General features: G+C 46.8%; 1 protein-coding gene across 4 annotated transcripts in view; it reads left to right on the top strand.

The window, feature by feature from the left end:
- Window positions 1-6,273: 6,273 nt before the first annotated feature.
- TPST1 (tyrosylprotein sulfotransferase 1) overlaps window positions 6,274-13,172 on the top strand; it is a 123,441-nt gene continuing 116,542 nt past the window's right edge. For 3 of the 4 annotated variants that reach the window (XM_032604470.1, XM_032604471.1, XM_032604473.1), the window contains exon 1: window positions 11,390-11,587. The gene's annotated coding sequence lies outside the window, so the exon portion shown is untranslated. Of the gene's footprint in view, window positions 6,398-11,389; window positions 11,588-13,172 lie in introns of those variants that run through there. The other variant, XM_032604472.1, reaches the window with a different exon arrangement.

Consider the following 13,172-nt stretch of genomic DNA (forward strand, 5'->3'; position numbering starts at 1 on the left):
AAAATGTCACCTGCCCTATCACTAAACAAAGGATGCTGCAGCCATCAAGCCATCACATTACAGGCACCCCCAAGGGTGAGCCCTGTGGGAACTCAGGATGGGAAAGAACTGGATACTGGCCCTGGACAAAGGCGCCTATCAAAGGAATGATTTCAGTGAGCCCAGACTCTTGCATCTTCCCATACATAGAAAAGCACTAAATACATTACCTTCAGATGTCTGGTTGTTTTCTTTAATTAACAGGTTTTTTGTTTTTTTTTTTTTGAGTGTGGAAAGCGAGATTTATTAAGTACACTGCAAGGGAACAGCCGGCAAGACCAGGAGGGTCTGCCAACAGTAATCTTTTGATATGCCAGCTACCAGGTCTTTGTTGCTAAACGCCTGTATACCCTGGATCCTCCCTGACCTCTTTGGAGCTGTCCCTCAGAGCCATCTGTGAGGCTACTCCCAGGCTTGAGTGCTCAGAAAGTCCTCCGAGGGACTTTCCTGGCGGTCCAGTAGCTAAGACTCCGCACTCCCAATGCAGGGGGCCTGGGTTCAATCCCTGGTCAGGGAACTAGATCCCACAGGCCGCAACTAAAAGATCCTGCATGCTGCGATGAAGACCCAGCACAGCCAAATAAATAAATAAATATTAAATAAAAGAAAGTCCTCCAAATAAAACATAATTCTCATCGTTTAGGTTGTACATGTTTTTCAGTAGACAATGAGAACGAAAAAAATGGTTGTGAAGGACATAATTGGGACAATTGGGGAAATTTGAATAGGGACTGTATATGTAGATAGTAAATAGCATCATATGAATGTTAAATTTCCTTCATTGGATCATAGTACAAGAGAATGTCCTTATATTTAGGAGGTACCAGTGAAGTATTTAGGGGTAAAGCGACACAAGACACAATGTCTGTAATTTATTCTCAAATGGTTCAATAACTAAAAATAATGATAATTATAGCTAGCTAGCTAGATGGATAGAGAGAGATATTAAAACAATTGTAGCAAATATTAGCAATTGATGAATCAACAGTCACTTGGTAAGGGTACGTATATTGGAGTTAATTGTACTATTCTCACCAATTTTTTTCTAGTTTAAAAAATGTCAAAATAAAGTAAAAAAAAAAAACAGCTTTGTGAACTACAGAGATGTAGAACAAAGTGAACTGTGGATTCTTCAGGGAGATGCTGTCCCATCATTCAATTTAATCCATCTCAGCAAACATTCCAAGGCCTCTTACGGGCCCATAAACAGTGTTGGGTGTTGCAGGGAAAATTCCATCCCCCATCTAAGCAGCTTCCTATCTGATGGGGATGAGGGGCGAGAACCAGACAAATACACAAAGAACAAGAATACAAAGTAGAATGGGAGAAAGGCCTTAAGAAAGGTGTAAATTGGGACACAGGTCACAAGAGTCACAGAGATGAGACCCTTGCGTGTGGAGTTGGCATTTCAGTGTAACGTAAGGTTGGCTGAATTCGCACCGGTAGAGTTGCACTGAGTTTTCACTGGCTGGGTTGAGGAGTACGACACAAGTAGAAGGCTATGCATGAGCACAGGACCAGAGCAGAGACAGGGGGCACGCTGAGTGGTGAGCAAGTCTTTGTTGCCTTGAGTGCCTTTGTTAAGTATGTGTAGGAAAGGCAGTGCTTGTCTTCTGCCCTTCGTAGGTTCAGTGGCTGTAGCCTGAGAATTAAACTGACGAACAACACATTACAGGCACACCCTGTTTTTTTTTGTGCTTCGCTTTGTTGTGCTTCACAGATACTGTGTATTTTTTACGCATTGAAGGTTTGTGGCAACCCTGCAAGGAGCAAGTTTATTGGCACCATTTTTCCAACAGCATTTGCTCACTTCATGTCTCTGTGTCACATTTTGCTAATTCTTGTAATATTTCAAACTTTTTCATTATTATATCTGTTATGGTGATCTGCGATCTTTGACGTTACTGGTTGCTTTTTTTAAATTTGGCTGCGTTGGGTGTTCGTTGCTGCGTGCGGGCTATTCTCTAGTTGCGGCGAGCGGGGGCGACTCTTTGTTGCCGTGCGCGGGCTTCTCATTGCAGTGGCTTCTCTTGTTGTGGAGTACAGGCTCTAAGCGCGGGGGCTCCAGTAGTTGCGGCACGTGGGCTCAGTAGTTGTGGCTCGCGGGCTCTAGAGTGCAGGCTCAGTAGTTGTGGCGCCCAGGCTTAGTTGCTCCATGGCACGTGGGATCTTCCCGGCCCAGGGCTCGAACCCGTGTCCCCTGCATTGGCAGGCGGATTCTTAACCACTGTGCTACCAGGGAAGTCCTGATGTTACTATTATAATTGTTTTGGGAGCCATGAACTGTACCCATGTATGATGGCAAACTTCATCAATAAATGTATGTGTTCTGACTGTTTCACCAACCAGCCATTCCCCCATCTCTCTCCCTCTTCTCAAGACTCCCTATTCCCTGAGACACAGCAATATAGAAATTAGGCCAATTTATAACCCTACCATGACCTCTTAGTGTTCAAGGGAAAGGGAGAGTTGCATGTCTCTCACTTTACATCAAAAGCCAGAAGTGGTTAAGCTTAGTGAGGAAGGCATGTTGAAGGCCAAGACAGGCCACAAGATAAACCTCTTGAGCCATACAGTTAGCCAAGTTGTGAATGCAAAGGAAAAGTTCTTGAAAGAAATTAAAATTGCTATTCCAGTGAACACACAAATGATGAGAAAGCAAAACAGCCTTTTTGCTGATATGGAAGTTCTTTTTTTTTAACATCTTTATTGGAGTGTAATTGCTTTACAATGGTGTGTTAGTTTCTGTATATAACTACCAAAGTGAAACAGCTGTATAACAAAGCTGTATAACAAAGTGAAACAGCTATACATATACATATATCCCCATATCCCCTCCCTCTTGCGTCTCCCTCCCACCATCCCTATCCCACCCCTCTAGGTGGTCACAGAGCACCAAGCTGATCTCCCTGTGCTATGCGGCTGCTTTATAGAAGAAGTTTTACTGGTTTGGTTAGAAAATCAAATCAGCCACAACATTCCCTTAAGCCAAAGCCTAATGCAGGGCAAGGCCCTAACTCTCTTCAGTTCTGTCAAGGCTGAGAGAGGTAAGGAAGCTGCAGAAGAAAAATTTAAAGCTAGCAGAGGTTGGTTCATGAGGTTTAAGGAAAGAAGCCTACTCCATAGTATAAAAGTGCAAGGTAAAGAGCAAGTGCTGATGTAGAAGCTGCAGCAAGTTATCAGGAAGATCTAGCAAAGACCATAAACGAAGGTGGCTACACTAAACAACAGATTTTTCAATGTGGACAAAACAGCCTTCTATTGGAAGAAGATGCCATCTGAGACTTTCATAGCTAGGGAGGAGAAGTCAACACCTGGCTTCAAACTTCAAAGGATAGGCTGATTCTCTTGTAAGGGGCTAATGCAGCTGGTGACTTGAAGTTAAAGCCAATGCTCAGGGCTTCCCTGGTGGCGCAGTGGTTGAGAGTCTGCCTGCCGACGCGGGGGACATGGGTTCGAGCCCTGGTCTGGGAGGATCCCACATGCCACGGAGCGACTGGGCCCGTGAGTCACAGTTGCTGAGCCTGCGCGTCTGGGGCCTGTGCTCCACAACAAGAGAGGCCGCGGTAGTGAGAGGCCCGCGCACCGTGATGAAGAGTGGCCCCCACTTGCCGCAAGTAGGGAGGGCCCCCGCACAGAAACGAAGACCCAATACAGCCAAAAATTAAAAAAAAAAAAAAAAAAAAAAAGCCAATGCTCATTTACCATTCTGAAAATCCTAGGGCCCTTGAGAATTATACTAAATTGACTCTGCCTCTGCTCGATAAATGGAACAACAAAGCCTGGAATGACAGCACATTTGTTTACAAATACTGACTACTTTAAGCCCACTGTCGAGACCTACTGCTCAGAAAAAAAGAATTCCTTTCTAAATATTACTGCTTATTGACAATGCACCTGGTCACCCAAGAGCTCTGGTGGGAATGGACAATGAGATTGATGTTGTTTTCATGCCTGCTAACACAACATTCATTCTGCAGCCCATGGATCAAGGAATAATTTTGACTTTCAAGTCTGATGATTTATGAAGTACAGCCATAGCTGCCATAGATAGTGATTCCTCTGATGGATCTGGGCAAAGGAAATTGAAAACCTTCTGGAAAGGATTCACCATTCTAGATGCCATTAGGAACATTAAAAATATTTGTGATTCATGGCAAAAGGTCAAAATATCAACGTTAACAGGAGTTTAGAAGAAGTTGATCCCAACCCTCATGGATAACTGTGAGGGGTTCAAAACTTCAGTGGAGGAAGTTACAGCAGATGTGGTGGAAATGGCAAGAGAACTAGAATTAGAAATAGAGCTTGAAGATGTGACTGAATTGCTACAATCTCATGATAAAACTTTAATGCTTGAAGAAGTGCTTCTGGATGAGCAAAAAAAGTAGTTTCTTGAGATGGAATCTACTCCTGATGAAGATGCTGTGAAGACTGTTGCAACGACAACAAATGATTTAGAATATTATATAAACTTAGTTGATAAAGCAGTGGAAGGGTTTGAGAGGACTGACTTCAATTTTGGAGGAAGTTCTACTGTGTGTAACATGCTATCAAACAGTATTGCGCGGCTACAGAGAAATCATTCATGAAAGGAAGAGTCAGTCAGTGCAGCAGACTTCATCGTTGTCTTATTCTTAAAAACTGTGCATTTTGAGAAGCTTCACATTCTGTCTATGGAATATGTATCTCTCTAAATAAACTTACTCTCACTTAACTGTGGCTCGCTCTTAAATTCTTTCCTGTGCAAAGCCAAGGACCCTCCCTTGGCGGTCCCAGGGACTCATCCGAGACCTGGGATATGACCATTCTCTCATCCCCATTCTCCTGCAACAGTTGCATGTCCCAAATTGCAGTTCTTTGTGGCTCCTTGATAAACTCATTTTGCTGATAAAAATAACTGGCTCTTTTATTGTTTTAGATTCACAAATATAAGCCGCATAAAGTCAGCTGGGACTGACTTGTTCACTGCTGTGTCCTCAGCACCTAGAACAGTGCCTGGTGCAGGACATTGGTAAATCCCAAGTGCTGGGGTCCCCCAGATCCTGCTGGGAGTAGCACGCTCTTCGAAGAAGCTGCTTGCCCTAGGAAAGGGACCTGGGAGGGTGGCAAGAAACTGGTAGCCTCTGCAGCCTCTTTAACCAGGGAGGGAAAACCAAAGCCACAGGAGAAAATGGCCCTCTTGAATTAGACCACAGGAGGTCTGAGCAAGCTCTGTCCAAGAGGCAGGGCCCAGGAAAAGTTTGCACTGGTGTCATGGGTCAGCATCCTCGAGCAGAGAAGGTTTGCCTGCTCCCTGGAGCACCTCCCATCCGGGCCCCTCCCTTCCCCTCCCCTCCCCTCCCTGGAGCTTTTCTTCTCAGAGGGTCAGAGACTTGCCTCAGATGGAGGCGGACCCTGTAGCTACTCTAGCCAATACTCAAAAGCACCCAGCATCTCTCTTTTGTGTAACCTAAACCCGTCATCCTGAACTTCCAACTCAGTGGTTCTGACACCTGGTAGAGGAGCAAAATTTACCTGGGAGCTTTTTTTTTTTTTTTTTTTTTAAATGTAGTGTAACAAACATACAGAATAGTGCACATGTGTGTATAGTTTGATGAATTTTCACAAAGTGACCAAACCAGGTAGTTCCCAAGTCAGGAAACAGGATGTCATCAACTAGCCTCTCTGAAGTTCCCCAAGTGCCACCTCCTAGTCGCTACCCCCATCTCTTTCCCTTGGGAGTCGGGGGGATCCTTCTCCCAGAGTGTCTGCTTCATAAAACTGACCTGATGCCCCGTGTCTATTTTACAAAGCTGCACAGGTGGTTTACTTGCATAGCTAGGTTTGGCAACTACTCCTGGAAGTCATATAATCTTCTTTGCTGTAGGTGGAACCAGAGGCAGCTTTGCTCCCAGTGTTCGGCTCAGCACCAGTAGCTGTCTAGCTAGGTTTACCCGTGAAGCAGTGGGTATTTCCTGCATCTGGGGTCTGCAGAGCCCCGGGGGTGGGGGGCAACTTCTGGACTCAGAAAGCCCAATTGGTTGGTTCTAGCCTGGGCATGTGGCCCTCCCTCCTCGGCGGGAGTTGCATGAAGAGGTATTTTTGGAAGGTGCAGGAATTCTGTAACCATTTGGAAAATGCCTGCTCATAGGCTGGGCTGGATTCTCATTTTAAAATGATGATGTGGCTGAGCGGCCTGACCTGGCCAGTTTTCCTGGATCTAGGGGTGGGGAAAGTAAAGAGGCATGCTCATTTTTTTCTCTTTTTCTTTAAATTGTATCACCATTTTCTTTTTGTCTCAAATCCCTCTAACCCACAAGCTTCAAGAGAATTGTGAGGTGTCTCCTGCAGTTCATGGGCTCTTTGACGCTGCTTGCAGGTAAGTGTTTCATCGTGTCTCAAGTCAGCCAGGGCTCTGGGATCACTTCAAGTCGAGTGCAAGTTTAACCCTCAATTCCCCATCAAGGATCTTTGGCTCTGGAGCCCTCACCTGGAGTCTCCCTGCCCTTCCAGGCAGGACCCTGAGTGCCCTCCTACTCTCTTCCCTGTGTCTCTCTCTGCTTTGCCCTGCTGCCTTCATCTTTATCGAGAGCAGCAGCTTTTGGTTTTTTTAAATTAAGTATAGTTAATTTACAACATTGAGCTAATTTCTGCTGTACAGCAAAGTGATTCAGTTACACATATATATACATTCTTTTTTATATTCTTTTCCATTATGGTTTATCACAGGATATTGACTATAGTTCCCTGTGCTGTACAGTAGGACCTTGTTGTTTATCCATTCTCCATATAATAGTTTGCATCTGCTAACCCCCAACTCCCACTCCATTCCATCTCTCCCCCTCCCCCCTTCCCCTTGGCAACCACAAGTCTGTTCTCTATGTCTGTGCATCCCTTTCTGTTTCGTAGGTAAGTTCATTTGTGTCATAGTTTAGATTCCACATATAAGTGATATGATATTTGTCTTTCTCTTTCTAACTTACTTCACTTCGTATGATAGGTCCATCCATGTTGCTGCAAATGGCATTATTTCATTCTTTTTTATGGCTGTGTAGTATTCCATTGTATATATGTACCACATCTTCTTTATCCATTCATCTGTTGATGGACATTTTGGTTGCTTCCATGTCTTGGCTATTGTGAATAGTGTTGCTATGAACACAGGGATGCATGTTTCTTTTTGAATTGTAATTTTGCCTGGATATATGCCCAGAAGTGGGATTGCTGGATCATAAGGCAACTCTATTTTTAGTTTTCTGAGGAACCTCCATGTTGTTTTCCATAATGGCTGCACCAACTTACATTCCCACCAACAGTGTAGGAGTGTTCCCTTTTCTCCACACCCTCTCCAGCATTTGTTATTTGTAGACTTTTTAATGATGGCCATTCTGACCGGTGTGAGGTGGTACCTTACTGTAGTCTTGATTTGCATTTCTCTAATAATTAGCGATGTTGAGAATCTCTTCATGTGTCTGTTGGCCATCTATATGTCTTCTTTGGAGAAATGTCTATTTAGCTCTGCAGTTTTTGCTAATCATCCATTCACTCACCCATCTGTTCATTCAACCAGTGCCAGGCCCTGTGCTGGGGACAGCATGGAGGGTCAGGCTGACAAACCATCTTCTGTCATCACCATTTCTGCCCTTACCCTTGACAACTCTGTCCCCACTTCTCCACTTCCTCCCAAGGCCATGTCCATGCTCTCTGAAGGACCTCTGTTCCTTCCCTTGCATGGCAAAGGTAGCCTGCCCTCTCCATTATCTGCGTCCAAACCCCTTGCTCCCAACCCTCATTTCCAGCTCCCTCGGGCTGAGACAGAGAATACAAAAGTAGAACGTGGCATGATTCTCTTCCCCAATTTTCCATTTCTGAGATCCTCCCCATCCCATCCACCTTCCACCTCCACCACTATCCTCTCTCCATGCCAGATCCTGGAATGGAAGTGCCATGAGTGGGGAGCTGCTGTACTTTTGTCTTTCCAGGGAATTCCCTGGCAGTCCAGTGATTAGGACTCTACGCTCTCACTGCCAGGGCCCCAGGTTTGATCCCTGGTCGGGGAACTAAGATCCTGCAAGCCATTCGGCGCAACCAAAAAAAAAAAAAGAAACCAAAGCAAAGCCAACAACCTCCCAAAATAAAAGTGCTGGAGGGCTGGCCTGCCTCTTCAGTTCTCCTCAAAGCCTGAACATTCTTAGGTGTGTTGCACGGAGACTCTCCTTCCAGGAGGTGAGATGACTGTAGGAAGGTGTCCTCACCTACTCTCAGCCAGGCCTTCTTGCTGGGAGATGTCTCCCTGAAGTAGAAGCCGGGCAAAGTTTGAACTAGAAGACGACAATGGCTTCCGGGTACTCACTGGGGTGTCAGTGAGCACTTGTCTACTTCCTCTCTTTCCTTGGGCCTACCAGCCTGTTTGGAAGAAACAATCTCTGAGCCTTTGAACTGCCTATCAGCCAGGGGACGAAGCTGTCTAGGCCCTCAGGTGAGGTTCTCTGAGTCTGAGCTGATCACCTGCAAGAGGTAAAGCTGGGGAGAGAGAAAGTAGATCCAGAGTGTTCAGAGTATGTGTACTCAGTATGAGACTTACTAAATGACACAGAGCAATACATATGTCACATAAACTAGATATTCATATAGGCTTGATCAGTGAGTTTTCCAGAAAAGAGTTCTTTTCTTAAAAAAAAATTATGTATTTATTCATTTTAAATAGGTAATCCAAGCACAGGGCACAACATTTTAAAAAGTGCCAAAGAGTATATACATAGTGAAAAATAAATCTTTCCCTCTCCTGTACCCAAGTTTTTCAGTTTCCCTCCCAGAAACAACCACTGTTGCCAGTTTACTGTGCATCCTTTTGGAGACTGTCTCTGAAAATTACAAAGATGTGTGTGTGTGTGTGTGTGTGTGTGTGTGTGTGTGTACGTGTACTTGAAAAAAATACAAATGGACATATTATATATACTGTTTTTAACATTGTTCTTTTCACTTAAGAGTATATTTTGGAGACTTTTTTCTTAACATATATGGGTTGGGGGTAGATTTGGAAAGCAGAGAAACTTGTTCCCATATGACCCTGAGCTTTGCTTCAGATCAAGCAGCTCCTTGTTTGGGGCTGTTTTTTTTTTACAGACAGTGTGGTCCCTGGGCCACCTGAAGCTGTCTTGCTCAGGGAGACATCCTGCCACAGGACGGGCAGGGAGTCAACCTCCCTGCCAGATTTCACTGGGATTCATGTCCCCCCTTCTTACTGAATTCTTCACATTTGGAATTTGTTCTCAGAGTTTATATGCGAGATACCAGCAGCAAGCCCCCACCTGGCTACTCAAATTTTTGTTTTCAGGTCTTGTAGGTAGGTGAAGTATTTTCTGGGTATTGTGGAGGTCATCTCAGAGCTGCATTTCTGGCTTGTGGAGAGATGATGGCAGGGGCTGTGTTTAAGGGATTAACACTCCATGGTGCTGGCCGTGGCTTCAAGATTACTCAGGTCAGGGTGAGCTGTTTCCCTGAAGGGGTCTGGAATGCAGGGAGTGGAATGGGACACAGCTCTTACTTAAAGTTAAAAGACTTGTTAAACAAACGACTTTGGGTGCAGATGTATCTAGAATCACCTTGTAGAATGCTGTGTCCTTTCCCTTTCCTCTTGCTTTCTGCCTGCCGACATTGTTCATTTTCTTTTGGTGAGCTTTGTAATCCTAGTGGATCATTTCTGATGCACCAAAGCAGCTTGGGTCAAATCAGATCATCTTCTTCATTTGATTTAAATGTTCCATAGAAAAATACTGTGGTGGGTATTTCTTTAAATTTCACTCAGGTCAAACTGCTTACAAGGTTTTGCCAATTGAATAAAGAGAAAACAGTTAGATATACTGAACCCTGGTTCTTAGAGCGGCATCACAGCCTGGGGCTTTCAGAGGTCTGTTACCTCATTTGCTCTTTTTAAAAAATAACAGCTTATTGAGATAGAATTCACATACCATACAATTCACCTACTTTAAGTACACAATTCCATTTTTTTGGATATTCACAGAATTGTACAATCATCACCACAATCCATTTTAGATGATTTTCATCAATCACTCCCCCCACAAAAGCCCCATAGCCATTAGCAATCACTTTCCATTTTCCCCCAATCTCCTCAGCCCAAGGCATCCACTAATGTACTTGCTTTTTCTATGGATTTGCCTATTCTGGACATTTCATATAAAGGGCCTCATATAATATGTGGTCTTTTGTGACTGGCTTCTTTCACCTAGCACGATATTTTCAAGATTCATCCTGTTGTAGCATGTATCGGAACTTCACTTCTTCTTATGGCCCAATAATATTCCATTGTGTGGATATGCCATATTTTACTTATCCATTTATCAGTTGATGGACATCTGGGTTATTTCCACTTTATTGGCTACTATGAATAACGGTGCTATGAACATTCGTGTACAAATTTTTGTGTGGACTTCACTTGATCTTTACAGCAACTCTCTGAGGTACATATTCTACAGACCTCTTTCTATAGGTAACAAAACTCATTCCAAGACGGTAGATAGGCATTGTGAATAAAGCTGTTAGATTCCTGAGCCTATGCTTTTTCCAATGTATGTTCATAGAGTTGAAATAATTGCTTTGACAGAACCTCGTGTGGATATACCTGTAGGCATTGTGAACACGAACGGGTATTTTTCAGTCGTGAAATTTCAGCCCTCTCCCCAATGTCCCCCATCTCTTTGCCCTTTTCTCCTTTCCTAGTTTTCACTTCTTTCTTTCAAGTATCAGTTCCCCGCCCCTGTGGTGGGGACAGAGTCTATCACTCACTTTGGTGTGTAATGAAATGTGTGAATTTGATATTTATATTTTTGAGTCACCTCAATGAGATGAAAGCTCCTCTGCCAGCAGCAGCACAGAGGTGGTTTCTGAAGCAAGGACAAGCAGAGAGAGGATTTCTTGGAAAAGCTCATTCTCCTGTCCTGTCCCAGGGTTTCAAGGCTGAAGGGCACCCACGCTGGAGGTTGGGGCTACGGTGGACAGCCACCTGCCCCCGGCTCGCCTCCAGCTAGGTCGCGCGCACCGTTGCTCGGCAACAACCCGCTCACACAGGTGGCGGCCCCAGAACCCCGCGGGGAGCGCGCACACGGACGCGCAGGGACGCAGGGACGCCCGGGCGGCCCCGACGTCAGACCCACCCCGCCCCTCAGCGCCTGTCAGACCAGGAGGGAGGCCGAGCCCCGCCCCCCTCGGGGCGGGGAGGCAGCCAGCGGAGCCCACGAATCAGAGAATCCGACATATCCCCCGGCCGGGCGCCGGGCAACCAATCGCCGCACGCGTGTGATCCCGCGCCCGTCCGGGAGGGCGGCTGCAGGCGCTAAGGCGGCGACTGGGGGAGTCGCTGCTGAGGCGGCCGCGGGCCCGGGTCGCGTCGGCGTAGCTCCGCGCGGCCGAGCCGGGCTGGCAGCAGCTGGCGCGTGGCGGTGAGGGCGGGTTCCCGGGTGGGTGGAATGGCCCTCACCTAGGGCGGTGGGAGAAGCAGCTGAGCCGAGGATGCTGGGGAGGCGGCGCGGCGGCTCCTCACTCATCCCAGGTAAGGGGGACGCCGCGCTCGCTGCGGCTCGGGTCGGAGCGCCGCCCCGGCCCCGCTGTGCTCCCGCCGCCGCTCACCTAGCTCCGAGTCCCGGCCGCCTCTGTCCTGGCATCCCTCGGCCCCAGTCGCCGCCGGCCGCCGCATCTCCCCTCTGCCCTCGGGCGGTTGTCCAGCCCCGCCCCCTCAGCGCAGAGCCCGGCGGCCCGGCCCGGCGCCCACCCCTTCCCCCAGCGCCGGCGTTTCCCTGTCTCGGGCTTCCTTTTAGCCCGGCTCGCCCCCGCCGTGGTCGGCCTCCCGCCCTCTCCCGCCCCCTCCGCGCCTTTCCCTCTGTCTCGCGGGGCTGGCATCGTTTCCCAGACCCCGCGGTCCTTCGGGGCGCCTGCCGGGGATGAGACGCCCTGGCCCCCCCCGGATTGGACTTTTGCCCTCACCTATACCCGGGCTTCCCTTCCTCAGTCTCACCCTATCCTTGCCTCCTATACGGTGTCCTCTGGACATTTCACTCGCGCCCTCCCACCCCCATGCCATGTATTCCTGGGTTTTGCCCTTTTGCTCCCAGTTGCCTTCCTTTCCCAACTCGCCCCTTCTCCCTTCGCTTCCATCAACCATCGTCGCTAGCACTTCTTTTCCTTTACACTGAAACCTTCAGACACTGCGACTCTCCTGAATGCCCGGTCTGTAGTTTTAACACCGTAGTTCGTCTTTCGGTGAGCTGCACCCATAACGTGTCAAGTGTATTGCTCAGAGTCTGGCACACAGTAGGCCTGGTACATGGTAGGTGCTCACACGTCTTACCATCTTCCTCCTTCCAGGCCTTTGTACTCTCCCCATGGTGGTAGCAAGAGGTCCAGCATCCAAAGGGAATTGATGCGCTACCTGAAGAGCGGTATAGGAGGTGGCGGGATGAATTAGTGAACTCCAAGTGTGATAGAGATTACATTGCCAGTTATTTACTCACTGCAGTCATCCCGAAGAATTGAATTCTGCTCTCTTTGTGCCATGTGGTGTTTTATAATAATTGGCTTTGTAAAGTATTCTTAACAATGTTTGCAATGTAATTGCCCCCTTAAACCGCCCCCCCCCAATCTGGTGTTTGCTGAACCTTTATTTTTTAGGGAAGAAAGAGCCCCTAACTCCTAGTTGAAATAGCATTGTGTGTAAGAAGTATTTCACATGTTTATCTCCCAGCTGGATAGTCCAGTCTGCAGTGAATTTTCATCCTTTCTTGAGTCTGCCGGGAGGAATCAGGTTCAGATTTCTTGGAATCAACTGTTGAAGGGACCAAAATGCTTAGGAGTGGAAGTTCTGACAAGTTCTCTAAGAGTGAAAGAGAAATTAGCCACCCCCGTCCCCCTTTCTGGCTCTCAGAGGAAATGACTATAGTCGATTTTTAAAAAGAGTAAAATAAGTTTGACTTTTTAAAATTATAAAAGCAGTGTTACTGGCCTCAAGCCATTCTTGCCACATTTGCTCTGATGGTTTCCAAGCCTGGATGAATCAAACAGTGGGCTTTTTCTGCTCCTTGGGTCTCCAGAGCAGGCTGGAGTAAAGTGTGTAACAGCCGCTGGTGCTGTTCTAGACTTCT

Source organism: Phocoena sinus, chromosome 15, assembly GCF_008692025.1.
Source record: "Phocoena sinus isolate mPhoSin1 chromosome 15, mPhoSin1.pri, whole genome shotgun sequence".
NCBI classification, from domain to species: Eukaryota; Metazoa; Chordata; class Mammalia; order Artiodactyla; family Phocoenidae; genus Phocoena; species Phocoena sinus.